The sequence below is a fragment of the Coenobita brevimanus genome, chromosome 57 (genome assembly GCF_032717465.1).
Source record: "Coenobita brevimanus isolate Jiangsu-jjx chromosome 57, ASM3271746v2, whole genome shotgun sequence".
Lineage (NCBI taxonomy): Eukaryota > Metazoa > Arthropoda > Malacostraca > Decapoda > Coenobitidae > Coenobita > Coenobita brevimanus.
In genome coordinates, this window is record NC_137010.1 from 48,300,103 (window position 1) to 48,325,970 (window position 25,868).

A 25,868-nucleotide genomic window follows, 5' to 3' on the forward strand; every position below is an offset into this window, starting at 1 on the left:
GGTTTGGCCATGTGCAGAGGATGGAGGATGAATGACGAAGAGAATGTATGTGAGTGAGGTGGAGGGGGGAAGAGGGAGGGGGAGGCCGAGGATGAGATGGAGGGATGGGGTGGAGAGGTATATGAGAGAGGGGGGTGTGAGTTGGGAGCGGGGCAGTGAAATGGCGGGGGACAGGACGACGAGGAGGCGATTTGTTTGTGGCCACCCCGAACGGGATTGGGGCGTCTGGCAATAGATAGATAGATAGATAGACATGTTACTAGGCGCGATACAGAGGAGGACAAACACTGAAACGGCATGTGTAGATGCAATGAAATATCTTTTTACCATGACGGAAGGTTGAGTTGCTGTCAAACATTAATTTAGTCAGAATTACTATAGCCCTACCACTACATCATATTATGGCACTATCGGTTTCATATGTCACAGATGTGTTCACGTGTTTTATCAGGGAAATTATGGTGTTTGTCCTCCTCTATATCGTGCCTATTAACATGTCGTTACTATTACTATTTCTACTACCACTACTACTACTACTATCTATCTATCTATCTACCTACCTATCAATCAATTGCCAGACGCCTTAATCCCGTAAGGGGTGGCCACAAACAAATCGCCTCCATGTCGCCCTGTCCCCCGTCATTTCACTGTCCTGCTCCCAGCTCACACACCCCTCTCTCATATACCTCTCCATCCCTCCATATCATCCTTGGTCTCGCCTTACTACTACTACTACTACTACTACTACTACTACTACTATTATTATTATTAGTATTATTATTATTATTATTATTATTATTATCATTATTATTATTGTTATAACTAAGATGACACCTGCAAAGCAGGATGGTAACAGTTTTGTCAGGTCGTCATATACTGATGCGAGACATTCGGCCTCTGTTTACAGTATGTCCAGTCGTTTGTTTGTCCACTAACTCCTCTCAGGCTATTCGATGGATGTCAGTGAAGTGTCACAGGTGTACTGCAGTGGGCTGTAGGCATATCGTGCACAATGTTCTTTTTCCCAAACAGCCGTAGTGATCCCACAAAGGACTACAATGGGTTGTATTACCACAGGGAAGTGCTATGGGGAAGGTCTAGGGGTAATGATAAGGACGGCCTGTGGTTAGTATATCAGTGCTCCGTAATATAGGCAAGTTTGGGTATACAGTTTTTACATGTAATGTTAGCAACGCTACGCATGTGTTGTTATTATTATAATCATTATCATTAATTCATACCACGTATATTCACCGGTAAGGGGTGGACAACAGGCCTGGTGGCCCAAGGATGAGGTGAGGAGTAGTGTGGTGTCGGAGTGGGGGAGGAGTGGGGTCGATAGTGGGTGGGAGAGAGGGGGCTGCAACTGGGGCAGCAGTGGGGGGTATGTGACGAGTCGACGAAGGTGGAACAGGAAAACTGTGGTTAGCAGATACACAGACATAAGGATAATCATATTATTATACAGATTTATAGTGGATTAGTAATACCAGTAGCCGTATTGTGAGGGAAATTAGACACAGTCAGTGGGAAAAGGGGGGGTTAATAGTGGCGGTGCAAATAATGGTAGTAACAGATTCAGCAGTCTTGTGCTAACGTTGTTTGCGTGGTAGTGATGATGTGACGAATAATGTAGTACAGTTGGGGTTATAGGACCGGACGACTAGAGACCCCCTAAGGAATATGACGGCTTACAGTAAGAGAATACTAGGAAGTAAGGGTAATAGAAGAGGCAGAGACTGAAGGAAAATAATGCTCGTATGAGGTGAAGCAACAATTAAGGCCTGGATAACGAGGCGAAGCAGGATACCTCAGCTGTATCTTCGTTGTCTCATAATATTTTGAGTTCTTTGCTTCTAATTTAGGTGGTAGGTGGGGGCACTCACCATCCACTCACTTGATGTAGTGCTGCTCTCAGGTGTCTGCGCTTTCCTCTCCTCCATCCTTCTTTCCTTCCATCCTCTTCTGTCTTTCTTTCCTTCATTCTTTCCTCTTCCTTCTGCCTGTGGGTGACTACATTGAGTGACAAGCCAAATCTTTTCCTGTACACCAGGATACCATTTAGTACGCTGGGTGGTAACCATATAAGAAAATTATGGAGCCTGGTGGTTTAGTGGGTAATTATGTCGCTCCAATCGGATTGAGCCGGCGAATGTTTATATCCAAGGAGTGGTTGGGGTTTATTGCTCACGTATTGCCACTCAGGGATAAGTGAGGGTGGTCACTCTCATCTTAAGTATCAGGACCAACTTGCCTAGCCCCAGGCTCGTACGCTCCTCAAGGGCAACGTAGGATTGAATGATTGGTGGATGGATGGATGCTTCTAATTTCATCTGGTTATAGTTAATTATTAATGAATGCTCTCCTCTGCCCATAACAATGTGGTTAATTCGTCCACATAAAATAATTTTAACCTATATAATCATCCGCACAACTACTGTGGGAATCAGCATTAAATTCATAATCATTCTATATGATAGCCATAGACAATCCAGGAAAACATTCACAAAACTTCTCACTTCAGTAATAATGACTAGTCGCAGCTTACATAAACCTGGCTCGGTGCTTCATTTGTATGATGAAGATCCGAAACAGATGGGTCGTGTCTGGATCATTTTCACAGGACTCTATGATAACACGGTAGTCTATGTTATACTATATGCTATGCATGTTACGAAAGCATAATGTTTTGCAGGTGAATAGCATGGAAATATTTCGAATACAATTTAGTTAGGTTTCTCACCATTCGCCTCGTAGCTCAGTACAAAACTACCACTCAGGGTTGTCCGTTCGCCTGCCCTCTCTCTAACCCTGACTTCCACTTCCTTCCGCCGAGGGGGTACAGAAACCTTGGTGCGTGGGTGTACACGGAAGGGCCTGTGGGGCAGGAGATGGTTTAGTTAAGCAGAATGGAACAGGTTGAGAAATAATTGAAACAGCCAGAGAAGTACCAGGAAGAGAAGTCGGGGTAACCATCGGGGTCAAAACATCGGCAGAACCGGAGGAGGGAGAACCAGAAACAATTTCCATAATTAATTTTGGGAAGGCAAAGGCTCATCGTGACTGTTGAAAAGAAAGGATTATTTGGGCAAAACCCGGAGTCCAGAGGCCCGGCCAACGACCCAAGTAGGGATCAAGCTCCAAGCATGTACTCCCTACCCCACCCAAGAAGGGATAGTATCCCCGTGTGGGAGAGCGGAGTCTTCCAGCACAATGATGGGCCACCGGCTTTTGGCCGAGAGTCCTACCACTAAGCAGCAACACCCCCAGATCCGAGGGCTGCAGCTCAGCAGCAGTTCTGCCTCTGCAGAGGTCCACCTCCACAGAGGTGCACACACTGAGGCGGTGCCAAACCTCCATGATCCCTACAATTGGTCTGACTAATAGCCCACGGGCACACTCTATTCCTTCCTGTAGCAACTTACTAAAGGTTATTGATGAGAATTTGATGAATGTGGAAAATTCCACTCAATTCAAAGCCAAAGATAGAATAGAGAGGATAGGAGAAAAGGAATTAAGAAGCTACAGTAGAAGAAAGGAGCACTGGAAAATTAACTGGGGCAGCGACAGGAACCCAGGGAGAGGAGAGAGGGCAGGGCAGCGTGGAGCTGCAAGTGTGACATCCACCTATCAACCAAAGTTCCACACACTGTGGAGTTCATTAGGTACCCTGCTATGACTCCCCTACACATCAGATCCCAGTCGAAGTTTCCAAAGCCCCCCCCTCCTACGACAACAACGAGCAAGGAAACGTGGGGTCATAATTTAGTGAACAATTCAACTAATGGTTTTGATAATACTTCATTCTCTGCTTCCTTCAGTGTGCGCGGCAATATTTTATCTGGCTCCAGTGTTTTCAACACTTTTAAGTTTAGTGATGCTAAGTCGTACATCCTTCTCACTGACAGTAATGTTGCTAATCATGTTGTCCTCGTCTAAGAACATGAAAAGTTGTAGGAATAGAATCTGTATTTTTGACTGTAAATACGGATAAATACATCGATAAATACGTACGCACATTTACGTTAAATAATCATTTGTACTAGTGTTCCTCAAGAGCTTTTATTAGAAAGAAAACACCAGGCTTACCACACAATATCGTAAGGCCAGCATGAATATATTTATATTTCGTCGCTCGAATTCAAGGTCTTAATGAAAATGGCCTTCACAGTTTGTACTGTATATTAATACATTGTTATTGTTAAAACAACGGATGCTACAATATTATGGAGCGAGCTAACTGAAGTTAAACAGTGACAACAGTTTACCATCCTGCTCTGCCGCCACCACCCCCAGCAGACCGGTGACCAGTCCAATCAGGGTGACAGACTGTTCCATTCGACAATCAGGGTGACCGCCTGTTCCATTCCATATCACCTAGGCATACGATACACTTCTATATTAAAACTAAATTTATTAGTTAGCGACCTCATTATGTCTCACATAATACAGAGAATGTTACTGTGAGGCGTAAGGCTAGCAGACTAAACCCTGCCTGAGCCCTCTAGAAAAGTGATACTGGTCTGTGCAATATTACTACTATAGCTTGTCTGATGTGAAACAGGGAACGTTTGGTGAAAAGTAACATCAATGATTCTCCAAACAATGAAATATAAACAATGACTCATTACTCTTACAAGTGTCAGATGAAAGCTATGTAAAGACAAAACTAACATGAATGTTTTATCAACCCACAACCCTTGATCTTTCGCTGTTGGCGAACAAAATTACCATAACCATTGATATTACTCCCATTCCGGTCACCAGAAATAATAATTTCCTTTATTTTGCGAAAATCAGCTCTCTTGTAGTAAGGCACTTCCTCATCACTAGACTTGATAATGTAATCACTAAACTTATGGTTAAATATGATCATTTATTGATCACAAGTACTAAAATCCCCACCCTGAAATTATATACTTTTTTTTTACACGAGGAAGAAGGAATAAAAAGCTAGAGACCCGCAAGATAGTTTCCTCCACGAAAAATAAAAACAAGATATTGGACAGGCAAATTCAAGATCCGTTCATTTTGACACGCCTAAACACACTGAGTCTGAAGAACTGGATGTCACAGGCAGTAGGAAATACAGACAGACGAAGACAGTTCCAGAGCCGGCCTGTTGCATCCGTGAAGGACTGGGAGTAACCGTTAACTCTTGCATTAAAGGGCTGAACAGAAAAAGGATGAGAGTTTGCTACATGCTAGACGGGTGCTACGCATCCTCCACAGTGGTGGAGAGCTGAAAGCAGACAGGTCAGAGGAGCAATAACCATTGAAGTAGCCATAGAAAAGAGATAAAGATGCAACAGTACAGCGAAGAGACAGGTTGAAGGGAGGTAGTAAGAGAAGCAGAGTTAATGAGACGAAAAGACTTTCTCCAAGTTGTTGAGAAGGACTGCATGTGGAGAGTCTCCCTGTACATGGGAGTTGTACTCCACACAGGGGCGAATAAGGCCCCTGTATAAAGTCAACAACTGTGCAGGAGTAAAGAAGGCATGGACTCGGCTTAGCACAACTAATCTCTTGGAAGCAGATTTTGCAAGAGAAGTAATTTTATGGTCTTTCGAAGATAAATCCCGAGAAAATGAAACCCCAAGTATGTTCAAAGATGATGCAGATTTGAGTTGGATATTGTTAGAATTTAGAGGAAACTCCTGCGGAAGATTTTGATGAGTTGAAAAATGTAAGAACTAAGTTTTTGATGCATTAATAATAACGAATTACTTTTACCCTAATCAGCGATATGAGCCAAGTCAGACATGAAATGTGTCATAGCTTCAGCCCTAGTTTATTGAAATAATTACTGAGATGGATGCTGTGAGAACGAATGGAAAGGTAAATGGTGGAGTGATTAGCATATGAGTGGATATGGTTAAATGTACAGCTTAGAAGGTCACTAATGAATAGAAGGAAGAGGGTTGGTGGCAGGACAGAGCTCTGGTAGCCCTAGAAGAATGGTGGCCTCTACAGCAGCAGCTATAGAACGACCACAAAGGAAGCTATAGATAAAGACAGATAGAAGGACAGAAACATCAAGAGGGCAGTGTGGAAATTAAAGATGTATGCCGGACTTGATAGAAGGCCATTGAGATGTTTAGTGCAATGGCAAAGCTTTTGCCAAAGTCCCGAAAGGAGGATGAGAAGATTGCCTGTGGAGCATCCCTGGCGGAACCCATACTGATGACTGGAAGAAAGTTGTGATAGGAAAGGCGCTTTAAAATTTTATTATAAGAATTGATTCAAAATTTTTAGAAATACAGGATGTTACAGTGAGCAGGCGACAGTTGGAGGTTTGAGAATGGTCACTCTTCTTTGGGACAGGCTGAATAAGAGCATACTTCCAGCAAAAAGAAAAAGTACAAGTTGACAGACAAAGGTGAAAGAGTTTACCTAGGAAGGGTGTAAGTGCAGAAGCACAGTTCTCGAGGACAACAGGAGGGATCCTATCAGGCCCATATGCTTTGCTAATATTGAGGCCAGTGATGGCAAAAGCCACTGAAGTGAAGAAATTTTAATGTCAGCCAGGTGGAAGTCAGACGGAGGAAGTGATGGAGGAACAACACCGGAGTCGTCTAATGTGGAACTGAAGGAGAAAGTCTGAGTGAAGAGTTCTGCTTTATCAGTAGAAGGAACAGCCACAGAGCAATCAGGGAAGAAAAGAGGAGGGAAGGATGATGAAGTTAAGTTGTTTGAAATGTTTCTGGCACGGTTCCAGAAGGAATGGGAAGAACTTCAATTGAAGAGTTCAAAGCATTTAGAAAGCATGAAATTATTTTCAGCAGTGTGAAGAACAGACTTAGCACAATTCCGGGCAGACACATATGAGAGATAATATTCAGGCATAAGTTGGATCCAACACCTCTTCTAGGCCTTCATTTTGTGGACAGCATTTGAACAAGTGTCATTAAGCCAATTTCTTTTTTCTTTTTTTCTTTTTTTTTTTTGCATTAGGCCTTCTTCTTTTTGTGGACAGCATTTGAACAAGTGTGACTAAGCCAAGTTCTTTTTGTTTTGTTTTTTGGCATTAGTCACAGGATAGGGGAAAGAAATATATGCTTCCATGCCCGAGAGAATAACCCCCGTAATGCGTGAGGCACAATCACATGGCTCACGGCCAGGGACGCAAAAACTATTCCAGAGAAAATCAAAGAAGTACCGGTACTGCTTGAGGGCCTCTCAATCAGCAGCTCCAAAGAGCCACTGCCATCGCTCCTTGGAAATGTTCACAGGCCTTACTAGAGAGATAGGACATGTTAAGGTGATAAGGCTGTAATCAGAGGAGTCCAATAGAGAAAAGATTAACAGTATAAACAGAAGGATTAGTTGTAAGGATGCGATCAAGTACGTTGGAACTCTCTCCAAGGCAGTCAGGGATATGAGCAGGGCAGCGTACTAGCTGCCCTAGGTCATTAAAGATAGAAAAGATGTAGGCGTGTTCATTAGGTGGATCAGTGAAATGAGAGGAGAGCCAAAGGTGGTGGTGAACATGAAAATCGCCCAGAATAGAGATTTCAGAAAATGGAGCGAATGATACGATGTGTTCCATCTTAGAAGTACGATTGGCACGAAATTTTTCATAGTCAGTAGAATTAGGGGATAAGTAAACAGCACAGATACATTTAGTCAGAGAATTACAGGAAAGGCTAAGCCAAAGAGTAAAGAATTCAAAAGATTCAAGTTCAGGAACACAAGAGCAAGAAATATTGTTGCGTAAATACACACAACTGCCACCATTGGCTTAGAAATGAGTATATAGGAAGTAGGAGGATATAGAGAAGGGTTTTCTAACAGTCGCCTCAGACAGCTGTGTCTCGGTCAGGAAAAGAAGGTGGGGGTTAGAGGAAGGGAGGTGGTGTTCAACAGAGAGAAAATTAGAGGAAAGGGCAAGAATATTGCAGAAATGAAGAGCAAGTGTGTCAGACAGTGGTTCCAAGCATTTTTCTTGTCCGTCGCCGGGATAGGGGCGGATGGTGGGGGCTTTTGTGGTCCTCCCCCCCGAGGGACTCTGAGGCTGGGTGTTGAGATGCCATTTTTTTATTTATTTGTTTGGTGTTGACAGATGAACTTGCAAAGAGGGTATGGTTGCCTACTCTGTTTTACTGAAACACTAGAAAAAGTTCAGCAAAGAGGGATGGTCAGAAGCTGGTTCCAAGGGCTTACTGCGGTAATAAGTTTTCTGACGTGGCCAAAACCAAATCTAACACACCACCTCCTCATGCTGGACAGTCTACCAGCGGATATCATTAACATTCTTGCAAGTCAGTGTACAAGTCCAACCTGTGTGTGAAGATAGGGCTTATACCCATTTAAAAGTAGGTCTATCTATCTATCTATTGCCAGACCCCTCAATCCCGTTTGGGGTGGACACAAATCGCCTCCAAGTCGCCCTGTCCCCCGCCATTTCACTGCCCTGCTCCCAACTCACACCCCCCTCTCTCATATACCTCTCCACCCCATCCCTCCATCTCATCCTCGGCCTCCACCTCACTCACATACACTCTCTTCTTCAGTCTGTCACCCTCCATCCTCTCCACATGGCCAAACCACCTCATTGTGTTCCCCATAACGCTTCCTATCACATCCACATCCACACCACAACGCTCCTTTATATCCTCATTCGTCAGCCTGTCTCTCCATGTGACTCCACAGGCTCCTCTTAAATAACTCATTTCCACTGCTCTCATTCTTGACTTGTGTCCTTCCAACAACGTCCAAGCTTCACTTCTGTACGTTAGAGTTGGTATCACAATACTGTCATGTAGTAACTTTTTCACTTCCATGCTCACTTCCCTGTTTCCTATCACTGCTTTCAAAGAACCAGCAACCTTTCTTCCCTGCTGTACCCTTTCAAGCACTTCACCCTCCAAACCTCCATCCTTACTCATCACACTACCCAAGTACTTAAACGTACTCACATTTTCCAATTCCTCACCATCCAACCTCGCTGTACATTCACTGACTTCACCTCTCTCAAAGACCATCACTTTACTCTTCCCTACATTCACTTTTGGATTCCGTTTCTCACACACTCTCTCAAACTCATCCACCAAGCCTTGCAGCTCCCCTTCGTCTTCACTCAACAACACAGTATCATCTGCAAACAACAGTACAGGGAGTCTCCAAACACTATCCTCTCTCATCTATGATCTCCAGTCTTTCAAACGCAGTGTGTCCAGGCATCTCAAAATGATCGGATCTTGAATTTGGCTCTCTATTGTATTTTGTTTTTCTCTTGGAGGGAACTGTTACTGCGGGCTCATGGCCTTTGGTTCCTTCTTCCTCGCATAAAAAAAAAAAAAAAACAGGGCCACTCCAACATCCACTACCCTACCTTGTACCTCTTTTATTACCCCAACCATGTACAGATTGAACAACCATGGCGACATGACACATCCCTGTTTCAACCCAACTTTCAAAGAGAAAAATTCACTTAGTTCACCATCCACACGCACTGCAGCCATCGCACCATCGTACATACTCTTCACAGCATTCAACAACTTCCCATCTACTCCATATATTCTTAATACTTTCCACAATCCTTGTCTATCCACCCTGTCATATGCTTTCTCCAAATCCATGAAAGCCGCATACAACTTCTTTCCCTTCTCTAGAAACTGATCCACTAAAGATCTAAGAATGAATATCTGATCTACACAACCTCATCCCTTCCTAAAGCCTCCCTGTTCTTCTCCAACTAATTTCTCTGTTCTTTTTCTAACTCTGTCAATAAGTATCCTACCATACACTTTTCCTATTATACTAAGAAGACAAATGCCCCTATGATTACCACACGCTTCTTTTTCCCTTTTTCCTTTGTACAAGGGAATAATTATACCTGACTTCCAATCCTCCGGGACTCTACCTTCCTCCCAGGCCAATCTGCACATCTTCCACATCCAATCTACTACTATCTCTCCCCCATGCTTCAGCATTTCACCACACACTCCATCAATTCCTGGGGCTTTCCCCGATTTAACTTTCTTCATTGCTTCCACAACTTCTATCCTACTGATTTCTTCCTGTCTTCTCACCTCCCTCCTTCTCCCAGCCATTCCCCAGCCACTTATACTTGCATTACTTCCATCCTCTATGTTCAACAATTCCTTAAAGTGTTCTCTCCATCTGCTCACATTTTCTCCCTTCTCCACTAGTAATCTACCATATTTATCTTTCACTCCCCTGCTAACTTCACTTCCACCCTGTCTTACTCTTTTCACCTCTTTCCAGAACATTTTCTTACAGTCCCTCCACTTTACACTCAAATTCCTTCCAAATTCCTCATCCACTCTCTTCTTACTCTCTCTTACTAATCTTTTCACTTCTCTCTTTCTTTCTACATATAACTCTCTCTTCCGCCTCTCAACTTCTTCCACGCCCCTATTTCTCATCCATTCATTGTATGCGTTCTTCTTTTGTGCCACTACCGGTCTCACCTCTTCAGTCCACCACGCTGTTCCTTGCACCCCCCTCTGTCTTCTCTTCCTTCCACATACCACATCACATGCTGCACATATTTCTTCTGTAAATATCCTACACACACCTTCCACGTCTCCCATCTGCTCCAATTCATATTTGCCCAATCGTTCCTCCACTTCTCTCTTATACTCTGCCTTTTTCTCATCCTCTTGTAACCTTTCCACTCTCCTTGCAACTACTCCTTCCTCTCGTCTTTCCCTTCTATTCCTCCATCTTACTTGAATCCTAATTCTGGCCACCACCAAGTAGGTACATTATTAAAATATCCAAAGATTACAGTATTTAGGGTGGTACATATTTCAATACTTTGGTCGTAAATGTCATTGTCAGCGTTACTGGCTTGTGCCGGTGAATGATTACTTGTGTACTTGTTTGTTATGGGATTCATTTCTAAGCTGGATATAAATACTGCCAATGTTACTGATAGAGGGCTTCGAGATTATGACTGGATAAAGGCCTATATTAACGTACAACAGTGCACCAACCCTGCTGTATTATTTCTCTCACTATTGAAGATATTATGTCCAGATATGTTGTACTCCGCCCAAAAAAAAAAAAAAAAAAAAAATCACATTGTTCAGTACTGAGCCATGATTATTTTATTCCTATTACATCGCAATTTTCAGCAGGAAAGTAAGCCTCTGAATAAAAAAAAAATCTATTCCACAATCTACACAAGCAAAGCCATAATGTGCTTGCCTCCATTAGTCTGTCTAAATTCTAAAGTTTATGACATCTATAATGATTCGTCAATAGACCTCGTATGGTGAGTGATTTTTCACCAGAAATAAACGTACTGCTTCATCAAAAGAAGACCGAGACGAACAGAACCAACCAAGTGTAAGTGGAGACAATCATGTGAAAACAGAGCCCTCTGCTTATACAAACTATTCCAGATGTCAATGAACTCAGTACCCTCCCGTAAATAAAGTGACGATGCGATTATTCAACCTGAAAGCCTTGGTGCAAAAGACAATGTTCAGAGTGATCCAGGGGAGAACACCTAAAATTAGAATGTTATTGGTGTTTGTACTGTAACACTGAATCATCAGAAACTTGTTCAGAAGCTCTTCAGACCGGGTTTGCACTACATCACTGGCTCCTATGTGACTGATGATAAGACTTTTATTAGTTCCACAAGCCGTAACAGTGTCCACAACCTCAGTTACACTATCAAGTCCAGCACATAGACTGCAATTTCTGTTTCTTTTACTTAGTGCTCTGCCACAGAACTCCACAAGCTGACCATAATACTCTATAACCAGTCGAACCTCATGGGTCTCTTCTTCAGCATCAGCTAGAATCTGAAATTTATTACGTGTGGTGATGGTGACAGGTATGATGTGTCGTGTCCTTGTCACCCTCACACTATTTCGCACTGTCTGGAGCTCATCCTCTTCAGCAGGAGGCTGATTAGTTTTAGCAGCAGTGAACCACGCCATTAATGTCACCTTGGGCAGCACCAGCCCTTTCCCAAAAGGTGTTGCTCTGCTACTCACTGTGCGGGGAGGATGGGTGTGGGGGAACATGTATATGGAGGGATAGGTGTGTGAGGGTTTACAAATTTATGAGGGGGTAGGTGTGGGTCAGGTATGAAGGGTAACAGCTACAAAATGGAAGACACAACTCAACCATGTTTGAGGGCAATACGTGCAGGATGAATGTGATTCATGGTTAAGACAAGGATTGAACAAGTACAGACCAAGAGTGAGAGGGCTTTAAGAAATGTGTGGGACATGTAGACAGCAAGTGTCAGACAGGTGTTTTTCATACAAGTGTGGAACAAGTATGGGACAAGGGCAAGAGAACTGTACGAATATGTGACGCATTCATCATCAATAGTTGTAGTTTCTTCATACCGTATGGATACTGTGTCAGAACCAATGAGATTCTCCTGAACTACTGAGCAATAATCCAATAATTGGAATCTTCCTTTATTAGTATGATATCCCAGGAACACAAAGGAATATCGACGGGAACCATATACTAGACCTGACCTATGCCCCTCCTGACCTGAACTGTTACCCTGTAGAAATGACCAATACTCCTGGCCCAGCTAGCTGACTTGATCAAACCTTTACCCTGTAAGCCTTATGCCCCTCCTGACCTGATCTATGCTCCTCCTAGTCTGACCTTCGCCATTCATGACCTTATCTATGCCCTCTCTGACCTGACCGATGCCCCTCCCGGCTTGACCTGAGTTCTCCTGGCTTGACTATGTTCCTCCTACTTCCCGAGGGCGAAGCTGATAGTCTGAGAGGGCTTGAGCCGGAAGAACACTTTTCGTCCGTCCTTCCGCCTGACTGCGCTTACCGGTCACAGTCATAGACTGATTCTAAAGATTGAAGTGTGAAATGAATCTTCTGCACCTGACGGTGTGCCCTTGTCAGAGAGGTCAACATTCTCACAGCAACCCTAATGTGACAATAACCAATTTCCCCCCCCCCCTATTTACAAGATTATTATGGTGGTAAGTGGCGGCAACCATCATCCACTCACTTGATATAGTGCTGCCTATTTCTTCTTTCACCTTTATCATCCTTTTTTGTGTCTGCCCTCCTCTCTTCCTATTTCTCACCATCATCCACTCACTTGATGTAGTGCTGCCTACTTCTTCCTTCATGTTTATCATTCTTTTTCTGTGTCTGCCCTCTTTTCTTCCTATTTTTCCCATCTTTCCTGTCACTCTTTATTATTTTTCTTTCTGTTTCAGGGGGCTGTACATTGAGTGCCAAGCCTAATGGTTTCCTGTACGCTGAGAAACCATTTACAACGCTGGGTGGTAACCACATAACCAACCCATACGTGTTTCCTACGTGTCAACAAGTGGGTTGGCGGGGGGTTAGTGCCCCTCCCCGTACAACAACTAACTCAGAGACAAGCGGCCAACCCTTACGGAATTATGGCGTCTGGCTATAGACAGATAGATAAACATGTCATTAATATAACTGGAAAGGACATACAAAATGCAGTAAGTTATGCCCTCATCACAATTTTGATCCAGCGCACTAGGTTCTGGCAAACTGCAAAAAAAAAAATAAATAAATAAATAAATGTCCGCGTGTGTCGTTAACTCACTATGCGATGGAAGCAGGCGTAGAGGTAGTTATGAGGAAAATACTTCAGTGGGCAGAGAGGTAAACAGATCGACAGTGAGGTAGGTAGGGAGATAGGTAGGCAGGGGGGTAGGTAGGAAGGTTGGCAGGGATGTAGGTAGAGTTGCAGGTAGGCAGGGGGACAAGTGGGAAGTCGAGTGAGTGGGTAAGTAGGTAGGTAGACAGGCAGGCAGGCAGGCATGAAGGAAGGAAGGTAGGCAAAGAAACTTGCGGAGGCATATTAAGAGGAGTAGTCAGGGATGTAGGTAGGGAGGTAGAGAGATGGACAAGGAGGTAGTAGGTAAACAGATAGGTAGACAGAGTAAATAAGCAGGTAGGTAGGTAGGAAAGTAGGTAGGCAGGGGGAAGTAGACAGGGATTAGGTAGGGAGGTAGGCAAGGAGGTAAGCTGGGAAGTCGGCAGGGAGGTAGGTAGGCAGGGTAGCACGTAGAGAGTCAGGTGGGTTGGCAGGTAGGTAGGCAGGGAGGTAGGAAGAGATGTAGGTAGGCAGGGTTGTAGGTAGAGAGGCGAGTGGGTATATTGGTATACGGGCACGGGGACAGGTAAGGAAGTAGCCAGGGAGGTATGTAGGCAGGGCGGTATAGGGAGGTACGGGAAGTAGATAGGGAAGTACTGAAAAGCGAGAATAAGTGTAAGTCAATCTTTTATATTCTAAAGAAATAATCTTCAGCTTAATACCTCCCGTTTAAAAGATCACAATTTCCAACAGAGTGGGCTGTAAATCCTGTAGTCACTAGGTAACAAAGAATTCGCTGTACACGGTATGGATTCTACAAGCCTTCGTCTTCGGTACCCCAGCTTGGCAATGAGCAGTTAGTATCTGATCTGTGTCTCTCTTAGCCTAGTGCCCCCTCTCCCATGGCCTGACGCAACTTGAACTAACTACCTGACGACCTGGCCTAAGTGCATGACTTGACGTAACCTGACATGACTTATAACCCTCCTACATCGAGCTATGCCTTGCAGAAATAACTATGCCCCTATAGATTTGATATGTGCCCTCTTGACCCGATATGGCTTAACTTAAATTAAACCGATTTATTCTAAAGTGACAAAATTTGTTCCACTTGATCGAATGACCTAATCTAACATGATCTTCCTTATGCCTCTCCTGATCTTACGTATGCCCTCCTGAGTTAGGCCCCGCCTGACCTGACCTGAACTGACCAGTGATGGAGTGCACCATTTCGGTCCAGTTGGACCTGTTGTCGCCAAGCCAATGCCCAGACCACTGGCCGCTGCCCGGGAAGGTAGACCGGGTCACCACCAGACCGCGCTGCCCAGTCACACTCTGCACCACTGTCATGGACAGACAGATTCTGTAAATCAGTGGGTCCCAAAAGGAGGGGGGGGGGGCATAAACGGATAAGGCCAAAACTGACACAGTAAATTTTTTATTGTATTTTTTATATATTTCATATATTTTGTGGCCAAATGCCTTTTTGGCTCTAAATCTCCACTTTTTTCAAGAGCAAAGTTAGAATATTTGTTCTCAAATAATGAGGATGTACAAAATCCCCAGAATATTCCTAAAACTGTAAAAATCTGTATAATACTACTAGATTTCTTCCGGTTACAAGTTAAAAAGCACCACTAAATGGGGAGAACAACTCTAGAGTCTAGAGTTATTTAAATTAATTCTCCCGAAAGGGTGGGGCAATCCCAGATTTTGGGAGTAGTGGGGGATCATCAAAGATTTTCTGGCGAATATGGGGAATAACCAAAACAATCTGGGAACCTCTGCTGTAGATAGACAGACAGACAGGTAGGTAGGTAGGTAGGTAGGTAGATGGATAGGTGGGTGGGTAGGTAGATAGGCAGACAGACAGATAGATCTAGACAGATACAGAAAGATAGATAGATAGATATACAAATGGATGGATAAATGAATGAATGAATAAATGGATAGACAGACTAGTAGGTAAGTAGGTAGGCAGGAAGGCAGATGGGAAAGAAAGTAGGTTGCGAGATAGGTACAATAGATACCGCCTAAAACAGTAGTTTGTAAATTTCTCGGCCTGGTCCTGCCAAAGTATTTTGGTAATCACGTGACAGCAACACTCACGACGCGATGAAATTCACGGGGTTCAGAGCGAGTCAGGTGGGTGTTGCCATCAAGTGATCACCATAATATTGTGGCAGAACCAGACCGAGAAGGGTGCAATCATTTGTTTATGGTTGTACAGCAAGTAAGCGGGATATGTGTGAGAGAGAGAGAGAGAGAGAGAGAGAGAGAGAGAGGCAAACAGACAAAGAGAGGAACAGACTGAACAAAGAGACGAACATACAGAGACAGACAGTGAGACGAACAGAGACATACGGAGAGACAGTGACAGATTGACAGACAGAGATACAGACAGACAGAAGGGGGTGAGATCATGTGCAGAGGCTGTATAAGGAAAACTAAAACTAAAACTATGAGAAGTCTTCTTTAAGGTCAATAAAATCATCTGCTGGTGATATGAATAGAATAATTAAGATGGCCGTATACTAAGGGAGAAGGTTTAAGGCAGAGATAGCGTCCATACATAACGAATATAATGTATCTTGTACGAGATGCAAAACAGCCACGAGAGCTAGTTGGATTTCGTAGCTATAGTTAGGAAAAAAAAAAAGTATCAAGTTATTAAGTAAATAACTAAGCGAGCTTCAGGATTCAAGAAAAAGATGGAGATACGGAATTTGCGGATTTGGTTGGACTGGGTGGAACAGACTAACAACCAATAGGTCAGAGTGGAGAAAGATGAGAAAAGACTTCGGCCTACAGTTGACTAACTCTCACTGTTGCTCATGATGAGTTAGATAAGGAAAAATAAATACAAAGCAAGCCTATCTTTGAGTCGTCTCCTTTTGTGCCCACCAGCGCAAACATAGAGACAGATTAAATTACACATAAACATGGAGGCAAACAGGCTGGCATAACTGGATAAGCATAGGACAGTTAAAATTCAGTTAAAATTTATTTATGTATATCAACCGAACTGTGATTTAGGTTCACAGGAAGGGAAGTTCTGCGAAGGTCACTTCCCTGTAAACACACAGACAGGCCTCATACCTATATGCTGGCTCAGTCTGTGCCCATCCGTATAGGTTGTGGAAGTCATAGTGCTACCATCTTGGGCTGACAGGCACAGAGTCTTGTCGCTCATGTGGTGTGAAGGACCTGCAGCTGCCGCCTCTGTAAGGGTATAAGTATGACATAAGCATTTTTAAGTAAAAAAAAAAAAAAATGGAAAGATGCAGAAACTTTCCTTTCCAGTGAAATATCTATTAACAAAGCTAACATCCAGATCCGTTTCGAAATACATGGATACATTGCCTTTAACTCGCCGCATGCCGGCTATTTTTAGCCCTCTGGGTCACCCCAGTGCCGGCCATTTTTCGACTGTTTTTTTGGGGGGCTAAAATGATAGATTTTCATGTGGAAACAACGAATTTCGCCATTAAAATGCTCACCAAGGGTCGGAAATCGGTTTTATTCAGTCCTGCATACTCGTGTACAGGTATAGCCGCTCTCTCATGCTCACCACGTACGTGAGAGAAAGCCGTTTTCTATGTAAGGTATACTCAGGTATTTATGCTGGGAAGGTATAGCAATGTTCAGTACACTTTCTGATCACTTATTACTGCAGCATCTATCACAATTTGCATGTCTTTCTCACTGTGAATGCATTAACTTACACTTACTTGAAGACAGGTTCAACCTGACTTCATTACATACAGTCTTGGCACTTACAAGAAGGTATTTACAACTTGACTTCACTATATAGTCCTTACACTTACAAGAAATTATTTATAACTTACACTTACATGAAAATATTTACAAAATGCCTTCACTATGTACAGCACTGGGTGAGCCACACAGGCAGAGTGAGGCAGAGCGAGCGTGAGGGGGAGAGCGAGTGAGTGTATGACCTTGACAGCCTGGGGGGATGGTAGAGGAACAGTTACCTTACATGCCTGCCAATTTTTACCTGCGAATCTTGAAAAATGCGGTCACAGTGATGTTTTTTATTTCAGACCGTTTTAAAACGACACTGGCACTGGCCGCAGCATTATGTCAGACCATTTTAAAACGGCACTGGCACGTGGCGGGTTAAAAGACTGTCGGTGTTTGATTAAAAGGACAGCCAGCCAGCGCAACAAAGCTCCAGAGTTGACCATTACGGCTTACTGAAAAGAGAAAGTGGGATATTATGCTTCGGTCATTCTCAGCCTATGAGTGTTCTGCTGGTGAATATGGAAAATTGAGTATAAATGTATTCATATTTATAAGTCCTGACAACACATATGAAATTGTTCACAACATCAAAGTACAAAGTTAAGTAACAAGAACTTCTGCACAATGCTCCAAGGTTCTATCAAAATAAAAAAAATTTGCTATTCAGTATACATTATTTCTTGTCTAACCGCTATTCACCTTAATATAATAATAAATACTGTCTGCTTTGTCTTTGTACTGACGTAAGTGAAAATGACCTCATTGAGGGAGCACTGCCTTGCCATGACAAAGACGCTCGTACATCCCAGTGATCAGCGAAGCTACTGTATACTGGTAAGGTACAACTGTACTGGACAGTTTCATTGTTAGAGATCAGTTGTAAAGTGTTCCCCCTCACAGTAACCACCTGAACCGATTCGGTAAGGTTTACTGGATCAAACTTCCTTTCTAAACCACTGTGACAGGTTCTTCCATTCCCAGCAGTGATGGAGTAGCTGATCTTGGTGAGTACCAGACTTGTTCCAGAGATGCTAAAGATCTTTGGGGAAGAGAAGCTAATCGCCTTTGGAACTTAAATATTGGGAATTATAATGTCCAATACCTTGATGCTAGCTTCAAGCTACTATTCTGAACAGAAATTCATCGATTAAAGGAAGATGAGAAAGAGCTCACCATAAAAAAGTTCATAAGCATCTCTTAATACGAATGGTACAGGAAGGTACAGTATGCAGTTTTTGATGGACAATGCCCTTCTCATCCACCATTCTGCACAGTTACCAATAACATTAGGATGACACCCTGACCAACTAAATGGTATTACAAGTAGGGAGAGAGCTACTTCCAAGTAATGGATAGAGTGAAAAATATGTGGCTATTAGAAACGTTTAAAGAACCTATGCAAAGATTTGTTCACTGACAGAAACTCGACAGAAGTGTTCCTGAGAGCTGTTGGACACTATTTCTGTTTCTAAACACCTTAGTATCTTAACCCTTAGACTTACCAATGATGACCTGAGTCGTCATGCATTTGTCAACCTCTGACGTCAGTATGATAACTTTGCCCATCATCTGATGTAATCTCTAAAGAAATATTTAGGGAGTCGTCATTTTTGTTGGATGACGGGCAAAAGTGGGCGGAGCTAAGCCTGCCACAGCTGGTGTGTGTGTGCTTACTTGGTTTGCTTGGCTGAGTTTGGTGTGAGGTTCCTCACAGGTAGGATGTACACCTCTTGACCTCTCGCCGGACACATATGCTCCTTTTTCTTGTGTATATATGCAGCGTTATTATTTAAGAAAATACAACAAATGATGCATTATTGGAAAGGAAATTTATTCTGCTATGTATTGAAGCAAAAAATATTATTACTTCTTGAACAGTTTTTTTTGGTTAATATTTTTTTAAAGGACAGTGTAAAACTTTAGCATGTCAGCTAACTTGTACTCACTTTTTTTGCATTTTATTTTTTATATATTGTCTTCTTGGACAATGTACGACAGTGCAAAACTCTTCATCTTCAAAGTGAGACCAAAGTGGCCTTTCTATGATGAATAGTAACTTTCCTACGAGTGTAAGAAGTAAAATTTCTCTACACGACTGTTCTGAAAGCTCTCGAGCAAGAGTTAGGCACAGACAGAATTTAAGCTCCTCCCTTCACAGGATAGGGTTAAAAGATATGGCTTTTTTGTATAAAGGGTAAATTTCATATTTCCAAGCCCCCACCCACATTGCCTTCGGAAGGCACTGTGTGGGGGGGCTTGGAATGTTTTAAGCCATTCAAAGGATGATCAATTGCCTCTGTTATCACAAGAGTTGGGGCAATTGGTGGATCGGCATGGCTGCACTCTCTGAAGTGAGGTGATCCAGGCATGGTGAGTTCAGTAGTGATGGTTACAGGTACTACTGGTCTGGCAGTGACGATAGAGCCCACCTAAGGGGTGTCGTTGTGGCAGTTGCTGCTCATTTTGTCTCTTGTGCCAACAGGGTTACTCTGGTTGATAAACTAATAATGTTGATGAGACTGAAGCACTCCTTGGTCTTCATCTCTTACTGCAGTGTACACACTAACTGAGATGGGTGATCTTGAAAAAAAAAAAAAAAGAGCTATTCTACACCAAACATTATGCTTTTGTGGAACTGCCTCTCGCGGGATTCACTCCTGGTCTTCGGCAACTTTAATGCAGTTACTGGCGCTGACAGGGAGGGTTTCAGGGATTGGGTAGTCCTCATGGCTCTGGAACAAGGAATGCCAATAGCTCTTACCTTCTGGATTTTGCCAATCATGTAAGTTAAGAATTGCTGGATCCTGGTTCCAGTGGCCAAATCTTTACCAATTGGACTTGGTATCCCAATACTGGAGGGGTTGCCAAGGAGAGTGACCACATTCTTGTTAGTACTTGCTGGAGGATCCTTCAGAAGTGAAGTGTTTTCAGGGGCGCAGAGTTATTTGCTACTGATCCCAGAGTTGTTGTTGTTACTCTAATGCTACAAATCAGAACTGAGAGATTTTCAAGACGCCATCAAAAAAGGTTCTATCTTGAGAAATTCAGGGATGAGGAGTATGCAGTGGCAGTCTTAGATCAGTTTGAAGTGCTCAGTACTGTTGAGGATCCTGTTGAATGGTGGGATACCTTTAAGCGTGCTACCCTGGCAGCAGCTAATGAGTGTATTGGAGACTGCCCAGGATCAAGGAAGGGATTCATCTCACAGGGGACACTGACCACAACTGAGGAGAGTCGTGCTGCCAGACTGGCTGGGGATCGAGAACAGCACAGACTCTTGTCTTGATGGGCACGAGTTTCACTGAGAAGGGACAAGGTGAGATATGTCAGGGAATTCACTGAGGACATGGAGGGCCATTTTCATGCAAATGACCTTCGGCTCTCCTACAAAACCCAAGAAGAAGCTTCACTCCAGATTCACTACTCAGGTTGACTCGTGCAGACAGCAGGTGGACGACTTGTGCTGGGGGCAAGTGAGTATAGAGCTTATTCAGCTGAGTGTAGTTTGAGCAGCTGTATATGGCTAAACCTCCCAGTGGAGAGCTTCCGTCAACTGGTGTACACTACAGCAATTGACTGCTGTCCCACCAACTGAAGATGCCATGCGGTCTCTAGACGAAATCAAGAAGGCAGTAGCAGGTTGAAAAGTGGCAGAGCAGCTGGTATTTCTGACATCCCAGCAGAACTAATCAAAGCTGGGGGTGAAGCCATGATTAGGGGGTTACATGCAGTCACAGAAGCTGTTTAGCAGATTGGTATCATTCCTTCTGATTCAACAAGGGGTTTAGTCACCCCTATCTGGAAAGGAAAAGGAGACCAGCATGACTGTAGTAACTACCGTGTCATTAAAGTGCTCAGTATGCCAGGCAAAGTTCTGGTTCACATTCTTCTGGTGCATATCTGAGACCATTTGCTGAAGTTTCAGAGGCCTGAGTAAACTAGATTCATGCCCAAGAAGTCTATTGTTGACCATATCCTAGCTCTGCGAGTTCTTGTGGAACGCTGTGTTGAGTTTCAATAAGGTCTGCTGGCAGCTTATGTGGATCTCAAGAAGATATTTGACTCAGTAAGTCGGGAGGTACTATGGGACCTCATGTGACTCCATGGGATCCCAGCAAAGATAACATGACTGATTGTTGGCTTGTTCTCAAACACTGAGAGTGCTGTCAAGTGTGTGTGTGGGGGAGGGGGACATCTGACTTCTTCCCAGTAAGTTTTGGTGTAAGACAGGGGTCTATCCTTGCTCCCACACTTTTCAGCACGTGTATGGATTGGGTACTGGACCGGGCTATGAGTCAAAGTCACTGTGGGGTATCAAATGGCAATTTCAGGGTTACTGACCTTGAGTTTGCTGATGATGCAGCTATCCTACTGGAGTTGCTGGAGACACTACTGAGTGCTCTCAAGGAATTGAACGAGAATGTGAAGCCATTGGGATTACAGGTCTCTTGGGCCAAAATCAAGGTCCAGGCATTTGGTGGTTTGTTGGATGACGCAATTCAGTCTGTCCAAGCATGTGGTGAGGATACAGAAGTCCTGGAAAAATTCACTTATCTTGGTAGTGTGGTCCATAACAACAGTAGATCAGACAATGAGATCTCGTCATATTGGTCTGACCTACGGGTTATGGGTTCACTCAATTTGGATATTTGATAATGTTTTTTGGATAGAAGGACGAAGGTTAGCGTCTTCAAGGTGCTGATGCTCCATGTCTTACTTTATGGCTGTGAGACGTGGACACTAAAAAGTGACTTGAAGTGGCTAATCGACTTCTTTCATACTGTCATCACAGGATCATCGGATATCGCTGGTACAACCGGGTGCCTAATGAGCAACTACTCCGTGAAACCCACATAACATGTCAACGCCAACTCCAGCTACATGGGCACGTGGCCCACTTTCCTGAGGCTGATCCTGCTCTGAATGAGTTAACCAGGGTGGAGGAGGCCAAGGGGATGACCACGTAACTCATGGCTGGAGCAGGCCGATCACTCCTGTTGGGAGATACTTAGAGGGAGTAGAGCCGCTGCCTGGAGGGTTGCACAGAGTGACTCGCGTGAGTGGGGTCAGAAGGTGTGTGAGGCTATGCGCCCAGCGGTGTTTGCCTCTTCTTGATTGATTGTGTTATACGAACTGCAGTATTCACTGTTACAATGTTACAAATGTTATGAATGAAGTTCTTCTCTGCATCTTTTACAAACAGTTTAGGAATGAACTGTTTAGGTCTGAACTGAAATTTATTGTCTAACTACACATGTATTTTATTAAAACTGTAAATGAAATTGGATTCGGTGGGCTTTTGTCCTCATGCGTTTTTAATCAGTGAGTTTTTGTCCAGTGAGTTAATGTCCGGTGAATTTTGTCCTACCACCCTATGTTCTCGCATCAACTAATTTTGACAAAGAAACTTTTTTTTTTTTTCAGAGAAAACTATGAAAATGCACAAAACTCAGGATACATTTATGAAGATTTGGTCAGGGGACTGAAAGGCTGACGATAGATCTTTCACCTTCACCTGGCGGAAATTTTCGTTCTTTTGCAGCTTATAGTCTTTTTTTTTTTTTTTTTTTAGCTGACGTAAATGTCGGCAATTGTCATCAACCACCTGAGCTGGGAAGGAAATATAGAATCTCTTTCTTTCCCTACAAATCCTTCCAAGGACAAGCACATTCCAAGCATTTTCACTCTCTCATGATGGTTAGGAATAAGTGTAGGAGCAATCTAGACAAAAAAAAAAAAAAAATGTTTATCAAGCTTAAATGCAAAGAAAACAAACGAATTTAAAAATTAGGTGCATAAACATCTCCGCGACGAGGCTCGCTTTTACGGTCATCCAGAGGCGCTTACTGTATCATCTTTCATGACTGAGATGACTATGGATTTCGTTTCATATTAGTAGTGGTAAATACAAACAAAAGGAAAACTGGCCGCCAGTGTTAGCACCTGTGCAATATTTTGAAATCTACCGTATCCCACTATTGGCGGGAAACGAGCGACACCCAACTCCCTGCCTCCCACCCGTCTCTCCACTTCCTTTCCCAACCTTCACTCCTACCATTCTCTTCCAAAACCCCTCCGTCCCCTAACAAGCGTAAGAGTGTACAATGTAATTATGTTTCGTTAGTAACTCTTGTTTTACTATTGCTTTAAATGCCCCCAGCTAATTTTTAATATGCCAGTATTATAATATGTGGCAACTCCGTCCCAGCAGATCGAGAAAATTTTAGTGTTGCCCGTTGGTTCAGACGTTCAGTTCAGTTATATCCACCACGATGTGACAGGGGATGCATGTATTAGTCATACTTCAACTTTTGTTTTTTGTTGTTCAGTGATCTCCAGGCATGATTGGTTGTAGAATTAGCTGCTGTCACCGAGGAAACAATGCTGCGGGCTGGAGCGAAATGACAGGACATATCATCCTTTTGTAATATTAAATGAGATCAAGAATCCGCGCATATTTACTGTACTATTTTGACTAGGTAAGTAGCAGTGAAAACACATATGTGAAAATTATGTGTATACGCAAAATAATACCGAAATCAGCAAGGATCATACAGAATTGAGTACGGTCACTACGGTGTACATAGGTGTTGACGGCAGCACTGTCCGAAGGCGAGTAGTAATGTTTATGATTGCTAACTATGGCGGGCGGGATGTCGATTGCCGACATTTACGTCAGCTGTTAAAAAAACGACTATAATTCCAGTGGTTCAATGACATAATAAAATACTACAGCCCTGCATTCATACCATAGTACTTTGTGAGTAGCACCATAATCTAGTGTTAATCTCTTGCTTTAGCCCGGCATTCAAGATGAAGAGCTGGCAATTTTCCGCCTAGACAGTGTTTTTCAACAGCTTTTATTGATTGATCGCAGATATATCATTGTATTAAAGACCAGTCTGATGGCAACTGTACATCTTGGAAAAGTTGTGTGTAATGAAAACGAAGTACTCGGCAAATGAGCTGAGAGTCTGAGTGTTGCAGCGTGTCGGTGGCCTAAGGGAAGAATACTGAAACTAAATTACTCGTTTTTCCCGCATATTGATATTGCATGACTTTCATACTAGAATGCATTAACGCACAGTACCCTCCAGTTCCGCTTTTAAAGGAAGCTTCCGTTTTCGTACAATACTTTTCACTCCAGAGATATTATTCCTGAATTTCGCAGTACCCTAGATTCAGTGAGATTAATTGGAGTATCTCCTATAACAAGATCAATCCAACCCAGTACAAACAAGTAGCATTGCCACACTCTTCCAAGCTTGATCCGCGCTAGTAAACGCGAAACTGGAGGACTTGTACTATATTTTTAAAGAAGTATACAAATAAGGAAGAGGCGCCAGAAAGTCTCCTCACCCTTTCGAGATGATTTATTGAAGACTATCATTTTACTATAATCACTTGGCATTCTGATTCCTTCCCCCTATCTTTCTTCTCCACATTTTTTCCTTTCCTCTCTCTTCCCCCTCCTTTTCTTCCCCCTTTCTCTAGTTTTCTTCCTTCTCTACACTTTCTCCCTCTTTTTCTTCTGTTCTCCTCTCATTCTTCTGTTTCTAACTTCTTTCCGCCATCTCCCCGCTTCCTCCCTCCCTCCCCTTTTTCTTCCTTCTGTTCATTTCTGCCTTCCTTCCGTCGCCTCATCCTCTTTCCCCCTTCTCTGCGCTTCATTCCCCTTTTTTCTTTTCCTCCACTTCTCACCTATACTCATTACTCCATTTTTCAGTCTCTCCCCATCTCTTCTCCGTCCTGTCCAAACCCCTTCCTTTTCTCCTTTCTCTCCTATCTTTCCTTTCCTCTTTCCACTCTTCTCTTCCAGTCTGTCATCCTTTTCTTGCTTCCGTTCTTTTCGGCTGCCATCTTTTTTGCCCCTTTCCTTTTCTTCTTTCTTTACTTCCCTACCTTTCTCCCTTCCTTCCTTCCTTCCCTTCCTCCCTCCTTCCTTCTTTCTTCCATATTTCCTTTCTCCTTTCCATGCTTTCTCTTCTCTTCCCCCTGTCCCTCTCTTTAATTTCTCCTTGTCTCCTTCCTTCTCTCATTCCTCCATCCCTTCTTCTTTCCTACCCTTCATTCACTCATCTTGCTTGTTTTCTCTCCATCCTTCCCTCTTCAGGGCCAGATTTACCAATAGGCCAAGTAGGCCATTGGCCTAGGGCTCACCGGTATCTGGGGGCCCACTGAAACTAATTTGTCGCGCAGTGTGCCAGCTGCCTTGTTTCAAGTGTACACCGAGTATTTCATTATATAATATACTCACAACCATAAGGGCCCCTGTACAATAAATATAGGACCAGGAGTATGGGATCCCTGTACAATAAGTACACCAAGTATTTCATTATATATCTGATTTGATTGATGTGTTACATTGTGTTGAAATTTTTATTTCTTACATTGTAATATTATGATACTATGTAATATCTGATGACATTTGGTTTGACACAAACAATATTACTGACAAATTTACCATGAAAAAAAAGGAGGATGAAGTTATTTTGAAATTCACACAGTTTGCTGTACTTCATGTGCTTGCAAAATTGATTATGCTTCAAGTT

The 25,868-nt window shown here is 43.1% G+C and overlaps 1 pseudogene; it reads right to left on the reverse strand.

The window, feature by feature from the left end:
* LOC145401986 (maltase-glucoamylase-like) overlaps positions 1-25,868 on the reverse strand; it is a 426,725-nt pseudogene that overhangs the window by 148,745 nt on the left and 252,112 nt on the right.